The sequence below is a fragment of the Notamacropus eugenii genome, chromosome 5 (assembly GCF_028372415.1).
Source record: "Notamacropus eugenii isolate mMacEug1 chromosome 5, mMacEug1.pri_v2, whole genome shotgun sequence".
Taxonomy (NCBI): domain Eukaryota; kingdom Metazoa; phylum Chordata; class Mammalia; order Diprotodontia; family Macropodidae; genus Notamacropus; species Notamacropus eugenii.
Genome location: NC_092876.1, coordinates 210,107,926 through 210,121,132, shown reverse-complemented (window position 1 = coordinate 210,121,132; position 13,207 = coordinate 210,107,926). Strand labels below are relative to the sequence as shown.

Below are 13,207 nucleotides of genomic sequence, written 5' to 3'. Positions count from 1 at the left end.
TGAGTGGGATTAAGGAGTGGTCAGTAGGTGCTAGTAGTCTGAGGTGGGTCAGGTTCGTTGGGTGGAGGAGCCAGTGGTCTGGCCTTCTGGAATGTATGAGAAAACTCAGGGAGTCAACAGAGAGAGCTTTGTTAAAGGGATGAGATAGTTCTGTTTGCACGAAGGTTTTGCCAGTGGTGTGGTCCAGGAGCTAGAGACAGAGGCCTTGGGCCTGCACCCTGCACTGATAGTCTTTAGCAGAGGAATTGTAGGGTCAGGCCTGCATGTGACTGGGTTGCTTCCAGAGACATGGTCTTTTCCATGGTCCAGGTCCCATCACCCTACCAGATGTACAAGAGTAAGAGCCATTCTCCGGGCTATAAATGGTCAAAAGATATGAAAAGAGTTCTTGAAAGAAGACTAGGTAAATGATCAATGACCTTACAAAAAAAGGTCTTCAAAGTACGTAATAATCAGAGAAATTCCTTTAAAACAACTCTGTTCTACCACTTTGCTCCTATTCATTTGGCAAAGATAGTGAAAGACAATAAAATTCAATGTTAGAATATCTTTGGGAAAACTAGAACAATGATATGCTGGTGAAGCTGAGAACTGGTTCATTCAAAAAATATTAGCCAAATTATTGGCTAATGAACAGGAAAAAATTGATAATTTAATAATTTAATAACTGGATTGATCGCTTTAAAAAGTAAGTGTCAAGGCCTCGCAGGCGCAGCCGGGAAGTCCCACGAGTTGAGAGCATCATGCCTAAGTCCAAGCAAGACAAGTTTTCCTTAATGAAGACCACCAAGCAGGGCCTACAACTCAAACAGCACCTGATAGAAGAGGTTCGAAAATGTGTGGACATGTACAAGTACCTTTTCATCTTCTCTGTGGCAAACATGAGAAACAGCAAACTGAAGGATATCAGAAGTGCCTGGAAACACAGCTGGATTTTCTTTGGCAAGAACAAGGTTATGATGGTGGCTTTGGGCTGAGGTCTTGCTGACGAATATAAAGACAGCTTGCACCAGGTCAGCAAGAAGCTGAAGGGTGAGGTTGGCCTCTTGTTCACCAACCGAACAAAGGAAGAAGTGAATGAGTGGTTCAGTAAGTATACAGAAATGGATTAGGCCTGAGCTGGTAGGAAAGCAACTTTCACCGTCAGCCTGGAGCAGTTCCCACATTCGATGGAGCCGAATTTAAGGCAGCTTGGTCTGCCCACTGCCCTTAAGAAAGGTGTGGTGACCCTCATCTCAGACTACCAAGTGTGCAAAGAAGGCGATGGGCTGACCCCTGAGCAGACCCGAGTCCTGAAGCTGTTTGGGTTCGAGCTGGCAGAATTCAGGGTTAACATCAAGTACCTGTGGCAGGTTGAGTCAGGGAAGGATGTGGAGGAGGACAATGATAATGATAGCAACTCCTCAAAGGAATCAGAAGACTTGGAGGATGAAGAGTGCTTGGGGCCAGCACGGCCCAGGGGCCCTTCCGCAGGGTGCAGGACTCGCCCCATCCAGCCTCCCTCAGTGGCTGCCTTCCTTCTCGAAAGGAAGAGACTGACTTGTGCAGGCGTCTTGGGAGGGAGAGAGGTGCAGGGCACATGTGACTATTTTTATATAGAATAAAGCATTGGGCTTTTACATAGAAAAAAAAGAGTAAGTGTCGCTGGCTGTCTTCTCTAGAAAAGTTGCAAGTAGCACTTCTGTGAGGGACTACTCTTTCCCTACACCAGAAGAAAGGATACAGTACAAAACATATACAAATACAAAAAATATAAACAAGCCTGAATCTGAGTTTTGGCCTACCCTGTTTTTGGTTGTTGTTTGTGATTGGTCTTCGGAGAATATTAATCCTCAGACTGATGCATGTCCAGACTTGAAGGTGGCCTATGAGTTCAAAACAGTCTGAGGTCCTTGGTCCCTTAGAGTGAGATGAGTGTAGGGGCTTCATAAAAACGAACTGCTGTATTGTTCTACAATAAATAGAGCCCAAACTCCAGCCTAATTTACCAGAAGACATGCATCTGGACTTCATTGTACATCTTTAACATATTTAAAAAGGCTCTTTTGTTTTGTTTCCTGCCCACCTCCCAACAGTGTAGGAGAAGTGGGAGAAAAAAATACATTTCATGTTAGTTGAAAAGATTAATTTTTTTAAAAAAGTACTTTAATGTTTATACTCTCTAGGGTTTGAGAATAAATAAATGTACTTGGACAAAGTGCAACTTTTTGACAGAAATCTTGGTCAGACTCTTCCAGAATCTATTGATGAGAGTATGTGGTGTCAGCTATTTTTTGCTTTTAATATCACTATGTGTGGGATGGCTCAGGTCCCTACATAAATCAATTACTCAGAGGCCTCTCAAAGTGATGACAGAAAAGAGTTTTATTCGATTCTCGAGAATCTGGACAATCCCACAGCAGTTCACCTGGAGTAGGAAAGCCGAAGATAAAAATCAGGACAGTGATTTATAAACCCTAACGCAAGTCCCTCCTCCCCCCCACTGACCATTATCCTCATTAGCTGAGGATATGGTCTTACATTCTAGACACGAGATCTAACCAATCCCTTTGAAATGAAGACATCGAGGAATTACACAAGTTTTGTCCAATCATTGAGACCCCAGTACACCACACAGTTTTATACCTTATATGGAACTATTCTATTCCAAAAACACTGCAGCCCCGAGCCTCCAGGCCCCACCTCACCCTTGGGAGAAAACCACAGTCTGAGGAGTCTTCACCAAGTCTATCCCACTCAATCCCTCCTCTTATTTTATCAGCCTGAAGACTTCTCACGGATGTTTTAACCAAAGTTCTGTAACATAATCTCACACTGTCTATTAATCTCCTCATCCCAATCAGGATCATTCATGTCTCGTCTCCACAGGTACCCAACCTTCCTTTTTTAATATCATCAGTCGAATGGCTCCTTCAGTCCTTTCTTCTACTCTAACAAATTTTAGTAAAGAATTTCTAACTATTTTAGTAATTAGTGAAATCAAACAAGGTAGACAAATAGGAAGTAATACAATACCACTAATTGCTATAAGGCCAAACCACAGTAACCTCTTCCACCAGCTCCCCTCAAACCAGGACCACCAGGATGTATTGAAAGGGGAGCCCCAAGTTTGTATGGGAACATGAGCAACCTTCCTGATATTCTTGGTGATCTCTTTCACTATCCTTCCATTATCATCAATTTTTAAGCAACATGTAGATAAATTGAGCTTCCCACAAATTCCTCCTTCTTCTGCAAGTAAATAATCTAAGATTAATCTATGTTGCAGTACTGCTTCCCTAGTTTGTGTGGCTTGATCAGCCAGTAAGTCCAAAGCCTTTGCTGTTTGATTGGTTATAATTTCAACTACTGCTTGAAGTCTGATTAGTCTGTTTAATAGATATATAGGGGTTCTATAACCCCAGCTCCCATCTTGAGCCCAAGTTGCAGGCCCATACTCTCTGATTATCCTCTCAGGAGGCCAAGTATCGCCCCACCCATTTGCATTTCCAGTCTGAGTGAGGGAGGTGTCGATGTTCCTCTTTCTTTTTGCTAGATCATCATATAGAGGAACCCCTGGATGCTGTTTCCCTGATTCATTCTTTCTACTTTGCCTGAGGAAGGAGAATGCCAGGGAGTGTGAAACTCCCAAGTAATCTCCAGTGCTTTTATTAATGACTGCAAAACCTTGGCAGTAAAGTGAGTGCCTTGGTCCGAATCTATCCTCTCCACCATGCCATACCGTGGAATTATCTGTTCCAATAATATCTTACTAACTGAGGAGGCAGTAGCTCGTGATAAGGGAAAGGCTTCTACCCATGAGGTCAGGTGATCTACTATGACTAGCAGGTATTTGAGACTGCCCACTGATGGTAGTTCGGTGAAGTCCACCTGAATGCTTTGGAAGGGTCTGTATCCCGGGGGCCTGCCCCCTTTGGGGGGGGTGGCGTTGAGCAGTATTATTCGTCCTTCGACAAATCAGACAACCCTCCACCAATTGTCTGGCCAGTGTGTATAAGCCCGGTGACACAAACTTGGTCAATACAGCATCACACAGGTTTTGGACATCCCAATGACTACCTTGATGTAGGTATTGCAAGACTCGTCTCATCCCTGCCTTGGTCAGTACCTCACGGCCATCCGGGAGAAACCAGCGCCCTCCTTCTGTCTCCTTGGCTCCCAAGTCTTGAGCCTTTTTCTTCTCTTCCTGAGTATAGGATGGGGAGGGGAGATTGGGAGGCAAAGTAGGAATTAATACCAACATTGCAGTCTGTCCAGGTTCCTTTTCCCCAGCCTTCCTCGCTTCCTCATCAGCAAGGCGATTACCTCTAGCCTCAAAGGTATTCCCTATTTGATGTCCTTTCACATGCACAATAGCAATTGCTTTGGGCAACAGTAAACTACTCAATACTTTAGTCAGTAGGGTGGTATGAGCTAGTTCCTTTCCCTTAATATTTACCATTCCTCTTTCTTCCCAAATTTTTCCAAAAACATGTGCTACTCCCCAAACATACTTAGAGTCTGTATATATAGATCCTTCTTTCCCTTCTAATAATTTTAAAGCTTGATGCAAAGCATACAGTTCACAAGTTTGTGCTGACCAAGTCTTAGGTAAGCTACTAGCTTGTACTAGAGAACTTCTATCTCCATCTATTATGGCACACCCATTCTGTCTCTTTCCTTCTATCACCCGGGAGGACCCATCTATAAACCAATTCACTCCCTCAAACAAAGGGGATTCTTGTAAATCCTCCCGCACTTTTGTCTGATAATCAGTTATATCCAAACAGCAGTGTTCCAAATTTACAGGCTCCTCGGGTGAGGCTGACAGAAAACTAGCTGGATTAAGGTTATGGTCTTGGGACAGTATTAAATCATCCTTTTCTAATAATATGGCCTCATACTTTAAAATTCTTGAATCTGTCAGCCATCTCCCAGGTCTCTGATTTAAGATAGATCGCACCTGATGAGGTACACTCACAATCAAACAGCCTCCAAAAGTGATTTTTCTACTTTCTTCTACTAGGAGGGCAGTGGCTGCCACAGCCTGTATGCAAGTTGGCCATCCTTTTCCAAATTCTGTGTGTTCTCACACACGCTTCAAATGGAGCTTTAATACTGACAAAGTGTGTCTCCAAGCATGAAGCTTGAGAGTTATTAACTAATAGCAATAATTATAAATGAAAGTAAACAACTTTAAAATTTTAAATGCAATAACCTTCCATAACTTTGTCTACTGGCTTCCCAATCATGCTAAACATTTTCTGAATTGGTATGGGGGAATAGATAGTTCAAGGTTCAACTTACCCATATTCCTCCCCTCCTCTTATTTTTCCTTTTTCCATACCTAAATCCAATCAATAAATACCTCTTCACATTCTTTCCCTTATGAATCCTTCCCTTCATCTATCTTCCTTTTTATATGAATATGGGAAGAAAGCAAAGTTGACTGACGCATTAGCAAATTACAGGGGGGCAGTCCCCTTGTCATAAGTACAGATACAGAGATTTAAATTAATGAACTGTCCATTTAGAGGTTCCATCTCATACAGCAGTCTGGGGAGAAATATCATCTTATGCAATCTTCTGATCTGGATGCTCCTTCAAACAGTCGTCAGCACAGCATCTCAGCATCTTCTTTTCTTTATCTTCTTGTAGAAATCCAGATGTCCACTCTCCTACAGAATTGAACTTAATACCATCTTAGATTACCAATCCTATCATTCTTACAAAAATCGAAATTGAAACTTTGACAAATTATCATTTTTTTTTTTAAAGAAAAATAAGAAATTCACATTAAAATGCAGCTTCTACATTTCACAGCAAGTCATTATTCATTCCCTCATTAGGAAGATGAGATTTCACTAAGGAGTCAACACCAGGCTCCAGTACTTATATAAATACAATAAATAATCATTCTTAACACAGTGCATATCACATCATAAAACAATTCCAACTTCTGATCATGTGATGCTTCTTTTAAAGCATTTACAATATAGTCTACAAACCATTTTTCATTTAGCATTAACCAACTAGGACAAAATAATAACTATGCATACTAGCCTCACAAGCCCTTAACCTAATCATCTCCACACCATTACTAAGAATTAGAGGACCCTAACTTATTGTTGTTGTTCTAAAGTCCTAAACCTGTTAGCTCAATGTTAGACTTAACCTCAGATGTTCCCCTACCAACAATCTATTATTCAACAGATCTGGTATTATTACTTACAAAACTTCTGATTTTAGGAATTTGCCACTAAGAGTAGGGACATTGCAGGGAAACATCTCCCTTACTTCACGTCAGTTCCAGGCAGGAGTAGGTTGTCAACTGGCATTCAGCCAGGCTTCAAGTCTGCCAGGTGTCAGTGGGGAAATTGAGTCAGGAAAATCCTACCTCAGCCCAGACTGAACAGTCGCTCTCCCGACCTTCCCATGAGATCACCTTTTTGCAGTTCATACCAGCATCGCACAGGCTTATTGGCATCATGGATCAGTGGCTCAGACCACCTCTCTTGCTATCCACACCTGGAGTTAGACTCAGAAGAACAGTCAGTTAATAGTCCCACAAAAATCTTAAAATAGCAAGCTCCAATAATCAGTTTCAGACATGACTAATTTCACATTGGCCAAGGAACATCTTTGAAGCAGGTCTAAGTAGCCTACATGCCTTCCTATACATGTTCTAGTTCCTGATTGAATAACAATCATAAGTCATTGCTCTAATAGATTTATATCTGTTTCCCAAACTACTTTATCCCTTTCTAACCCTGCTCAATCTAAAAGAATGAGCTACACATGTGATAAGTTCAAACACTAACTTGAATTTTTATGTTCATGTAATGAATTCAAATCAAAACAATCATTTAACTTTCAATGCCAAATATTACCAGAGGCTACCTACCTCTAAGAAAATTAGACTGAAATTCTTTCCCCAAACTGAAGATGCCTCTGATTTAGTCTCAGTAATTAATTCAGTTAATTGTTTTAATACTAATTGCTTTTACATCATTTTGTAACATGTAAAGATCTCATTCCAAGTTGGGACCTTTGTCCATTACCCCAAAAAGTTTTAGTCCCATTTGTCTAAAGGCCTTGGAAAACCTCACCTTGAAAACTCCTTGGTTTTTCCACGTGAACCGGCTCTCCTAAGGTCCACTCTATCACTATGCCCAAGTCTATTCTACTTCCCACTCTTAATTCTATCAGTCCAAATCTCCAGTTTACTGGCCACTCCCATCAAGACCATTCCTGGAGCTCCCAGACCACCTGCCCCCCCCCCCCCCCCCCCCACTTTTTATAAGGGATTCCTTTCCTTGAATCCCCCTGTAAATAAAATACAATTACAGCTAACTTTGAATCCCAATTTTGTTCTGTGTAACAATGATACAATATTTATTCCCATTAGATTTAGAAAGAATGTCCCCAGGGATTTTATTTACTTCTTAGATCTTAAATTTGCCCTAAAGAGCCAATCACTGAAGATCATTTCTTATACATTTTCAAATTCTCACCAAAGCAAGTTCTATATACAATCTTCTCAGCTGCTGGGGCTGCACTTGTTACTAGCCTGAGGACTGCTTCTTTCCCCCACATATTCACACAGTGTACCAGCTTTAGGTTTTAGCATTAGAATTACAAATGGCAAACATAATTTTCATAAGTGATAACAAATTGTTTTAGCTATGAACCCGAACAATAAATTTCAGATGACACCAATTGCGTTTTCATATCCTATTAGAGAAACTAAATTCTTCCCACTTTTGTAACTTACAAATACGAATTGGATAGGCCTTTCAAAAACCCATACGAAAGATTTTACAAAGTATTTCTTAATACGGCAAATATGTCTTCTCTTATGAACAGTTTACAATTTATCACAATCCCCTTGAAACTAATTGACAGAAATCACAAGACCTAAACCCACAGCCTTTTCATATTTGCCCATAAACTTTCTTTTACAAAAATAACTTTAGAGTAAATGCTTGATTCATGGCAAAAACAATTTTAGCTAAAATTTCCTTTTCAACAACAGAAATAAACTTTTAACATAATACATGCTCAGATGAAACAGGCTTGAAAATCACACCTATATATATACATACCCGTACATTTTTAAAGCATTCTCATTTTCTTAATAAGAATGCTACAACAAGAAAACTCTTACAAAAAAACAATTCATAACAACTCTTTTTAACCAATTCACAAACTAGCTTAACAATGCAATTTCTAATACAATATTTAGATGGATTACCTAAAAATTTAAACTTATTTAAGTTTACTTAAAACTTAAAAGAAGCCATTAACCTATTCAGCTCTTTTTAAGTTTCAAATTATCAAATTTCTATTACATCTTTTTAAAACCCCAATCTATTAGATTAATGTTGCATCTAACAAATACCTATCCTTTTGTTAATGGAGCTAACATTTTTGGCAGAAATGCTGCTGGGTGTCTCTGCCCTCCTCTTATTTGTGCCAGGATTCCCAAGGCCACCCCTTTCTGGCCCTCCCACCCTGCAAAGAAAAAGAAAAACCTAAACTTATTATCTTTTTACTTTAAATACATTGTCTGGCATCAAATATATTGATCTAATTAAACCTAAATCCAAAACTCTCAGCTCTAAGTTGCTTACTTGAGATTTTTTTTACTTTCTAATCTTCTGCTTACTTCCACCAAACTTTAATAAATTCTAACCTATCTGAAGCATTAAATTAAGAATGACACATTTCACCTATTCACAATTCCAAATACGACCAGAATGAATTCACTTAACTGTTATTTCCCATTACACTAAAATTTCTTCTTTTGGGTGAGGCAGGAAATGGTTAATTGGTTGCTAGCATGCCTCTTAGGTCTGAGGGAAAAAGAATTTTTTTTTTTTTTTCTCTCCCTCCTTGTCCCTCCACCCCTCTGAAACTAGTCTGGAGGGGTTGAAGAAAGGGAGTAACAGGAATTTCAAGGACAGTTCAGCTCAGCCTTTCTGCTCCTGCTGGCTGGCTGGCTAAATTTACAACCTTATCAGATAAAAACAGAGACACACAGACTTTCATTCACACAGAAATACCAACACAACATATACAGACAAAACATTTAACAGAATAGAATAGGACATATAGGTTTAAATTTTTGTCACACCCAGTCCTCGGAGGAACCATATTTGGGCCAGATTGTGCCTCCTCCTCCTCCAATGTCTTTTCACCCCATATGAAACAACAGTACTTAATCATCTTCTTCTACATTCTTTTCTCTATAATTTTGGTAATTCATGCCAATTTTGTAATCGGTTTCCCAAGGGACTATTTACCGGTATCTCTTCCTGACTCCACTCCGAAGCTCTATTCCTGGACTGCTTTTGTCCCATTTTGGTCGAGGGTTGTCGCCAACACCTCCGAGTCTGAGACTCAACGAATTATGCTAGCTCCCTTGCTAGCTTCTCCTGCTGGCTCCTTTGGTCGAGGGTTGTCGCCAACACCTCCGAGTCTGAGACTCAACGAATTATGCTAGCTCCCTTGCTAGCTTCTCTTGCCAGCTCTCAGGTGAGGGTCGCCCGTCACCAACAGTCACCCAGCAAACGTTTTTGGGGGGGCCCTTCACCCTGGGGTCCCGCAGTCCACTAATTTGGTTGGGAGTCGTCACCTTCTCCCCGAGTCTATCTAAGACTCAACGAATTGACCCCCAGACCCCCCCCCCCGCGCTTACCGCTGGGTTGTATACGCGTACAAGTTGCCTGACTGCAAACTTCAACACCAACCGGTTGGCATTTTTACACACTTCACAGCTTCGGAGTCTTTGGAGTCCTTATCTCTATTCTTTTCTGTCTTCACTGAGTTCCTCTGCTTCAGGTCGTTACCTTGCAGAGAGGGAGGCCCAGCAGCTCCTTTCAAGGACAATGGGGAAATCTCCCCACGGGCGCCCAAGTCCTTGGACTGAGCTGTCAGCCGTCTCTCAGAAAGGTCACAGATCCCGGTACGTGCCCCCAAACTGTGTGGGATGGCTCAGGTCCCTACATAAATCAATTACTCAGAGGCTTCTCAAAGTGATGACAGAAAAGAGTTTTATTCGATTCTCGAGAATCTGGACAATCCCACAGCAGTTCACCTGGAGTAGGAAAGCCGAAGATAAAAATCAGGACAGTGATTTATAAACCCTAACGCAAGTCCCTCCTCCCCCCCACTGACCATTATCCTCATTAGCTGAGGATATGGTCTTACATTCTAGACACGAGATCTAACCAATCCCTTTGAAATGAAGACATCGAGGAATTACACAAGTTTTGTCCAATCATTGAGACCCCAGTACACCACACAGTTTTATACCTTATATGGAACTATTCTATTCCAAAAACACTGCAGCCCCGAGCCTCCAGGCCCCACCTCACCCTTGGGAGAAAACCACAATCTGAGGAGTCTTCACCAAGTCTATCCCACTCAACTAATTATGTTAATTGTTTTCCTAAAGTTGAACCATTCCTTACATCCCTGGTATAAATCCAACTTGATTATAATGATTTTTTTTTTAATAAATTGCTATTGTATCATATTTAATTTTAAAATGTTTAATTAGTATTCATCAATGATATTGATTTATAATATTCTTTGCCTTATTTTCCCCTGGAATGTGTATAAGGACAATATTTGTCTCACAAAAGGAATTGGCCCTGTGCTTTCTTTCTCAATTTTAGTGGAATAATTTGTGAAATAGAACTATTCATTGTACTTCAAAAATTGCTAGAATTCTCTTGTAAATCCGTTTGAAAGGGGTGGGTTTTTTTTCCTTTTGTATTTCCTTATAGCTAGTTTAATTTCCTTTCCTGGAAATTGATTATTTAAAATTTTCATTTGGGTGTCATATTTTTATAATTTTGTAATTTTTGTAATTTTGTAACTTTGCTGGTATAAAAATGGGTATAGTATGTTCTGATTATTTTGTTTCTTCTGTGTGGTGATTTTGAAGAGGTTTATGGTGAAGGGTGACCCCAAAATACCGGAGGTCCGGGTCATGCTCGAATGAATTTGACTCAAGCCTTCTTAAAGCCAAAGAAAACAAAGTTTATTAAGGATTTGCCAAATTGGGTTGCCTCTTAAGGAGCCTAAGCATTTGTAATGCTTGTATTCACAAGCGGGCCAGACACAATCCCAGCTAGACAGAGTCTGAGCTGGATTGCATCTGAGCGCCTTCATGGAGGCAAGGTGGGACTTAAATACAGGAAAGAGTATAGGAGGGATCTGGGGAAGGTGAGGGAGGGGGGGATCTGGTAGTCCAGGGTGATGGGAGATGGGGTCCAGGGGTCCAGGAAGGGTCTTGAGAAGTCCAAGGAGGGTCAAAGGCTGGAAACAGCTGGAGGCTATCAGGAGATATCAGACAATGGAGGGTTTGGGTGGGAAGCAGGTGGGGGCAATCCAGAGATCTTGATAGGGGCAGTATGGGAATGGGGTTTTGATGGGATCAAGGGTGGGGAGGGCAACAGAGACCTGAAATGATAATGAAAAGCCCATGGGCTTCCTGAGACTGCCGGAACAAATGGGAAGATTAGATTTGAGTAAGAAAGGCCAGATTCTGTGTGGAGATTCCAAGGGAGCTCAAGGAAGTTCCCAGAGTCTGAACCTCATCAATTTCACTTTATTCATTTTTGATTTTGTTAATTTTATTTCCTTCTCTCTCCTTTTAATTGGATTGGTTAAAAACTTATCAATTTTGTTAATCTTTTCAAAGAACCAGCTTCAATTTTGTTTGTGTCTAAAGTAATAGTTTTCATTTCCAAGTCATCTACTTCTACCCTAGTTTTTAAGATTTTCTCTCTTGTGCTTATTTTTGGTTTGTTTCTCATTTTCAATTTCATATTCAGTTTATTAATTCATTTTATTGATGTGTATTCTTGGGCAAGTACATTTCCTTTGAGAATTTCTTCAGCTGAATTCCCAAAATTTTAGTCCGTTGTCTGTCTCTACCATTTCTTTTCCCTATTTATTGTTACTAAGATTTCTTCTTTTGCTCACTCATTGTTCAGTACGTCATTATTAAATCTTCATTTAGGTTGTATCTTTTACTTGTGCTCTTTCCATTTATGGCTATTTTTATTGTGATGATCTGTAAGGAATGTCTTTAGTAGTTCTTTTTTAAAAAACACATAATTTAAAAAATTTATCTACTACAGGATCTATTTTGGCAAAGGTGTCACATGAAAAGTATGAATATTTTTAAAATTTTGCCATTCAGAAGATTTCACAAATCTTTCAGCTCTAATTTCTGCAAAAGTTTATTCAGTTATTTATTTACCTTTTTTTTTTTTATCCTTCCATTAGATCTGTCCAGCTCTAAGAGAGGAACATTAAGATCACTTACTATTTTTGTATTGCTATCCGTATCTTTTTGTTTAGCAACAAAGGAACATTAGCTGTTCCTTTACAGATTTAGTTGTTGTGCCATTTAGATGCATCGTATTTATGTTGGTTCATTGTCTATAATGTCTTTAAGCATGATCATTTATCTGAATTGATATTATGAATTTTTATTTTTGCTTTTTCTTATAGCAACTCCTGTATTGTTGGGGTTTTTTTAAATTCACTTGATAGAAATTCGTCATCTTGTTAGATTGCATCAGCTTTGGTACTCACTATTCATCATTACCCTCAGAGTGGAGGGCTGGGGGAGAAAGAGCAAAGAATTTCTCCCAAAGCTTCCATGTGAAGAGGTTCTCAGACCAGTTATCTCCTCATGACACCAGCTTACAGTCCTCATGTCCTACCAGCTTGGAATGCTTGGAAGACTCCACCATGTCCCCAAGCCTTGTATCTTCTCCAGCTTCCCATCCTCCTCTAACCTCCAGAGATTGTCAGCTTCTTTTTGTGTATTGTTCCCCTCTCTCCCTGCCCCACCATTAGACTGTAGGGTCCTTGAGGGTAGGAATTGTCTTTCTTTTTCATATTTGTGTTCCCAGCACTTAGCATAGTTTCTAGCACATAGTACATGCTTTTAAATGTTTATTGATCAATTAACTGAATAACGAATTTTGTTCCAGCCTTTCTTTTTGATTCTGTGCATGTCTTTGATTTTTATATGCTTTTTAAAAGTAACAGATTGATGGCTTTTATTTTCTTATTCATTCTGGTACTCTTTATGTTATCGAATTGTTTAGTCCACTCATATGTAAAGTTAGGAAAATTAGGCTTGTATTTTCCTCCACTGGTTTCTTTAGTATTTTTGCTTAGATTAAAATATATATATATA

General features: G+C 39.9%; 1 long non-coding RNA gene and 1 pseudogene across 1 annotated transcript; one reads left to right on the top strand and one right to left on the bottom strand.

Annotated features, from left to right (window-relative positions):
* The first annotated feature begins 743 nt into the window (after positions 1 to 743).
* Positions 744 to 1,604, top strand: LOC140507796 (mRNA turnover protein 4 homolog; annotated as a pseudogene).
* Positions 1,605 to 2,346: 742 nt separating this feature from the next.
* Positions 2,347 to 13,166, bottom strand: LOC140505718 (uncharacterized). Its single transcript, XR_011967630.1, has 2 exons — positions 9,680 to 13,166; positions 2,347 to 2,407 (listed from the first exon to the last, which is right to left on the bottom strand). It is a non-coding gene; the product is annotated as an uncharacterized lncRNA (long non-coding RNA).
* Between the last annotated feature and the right edge of the window lie 41 nt (positions 13,167 to 13,207).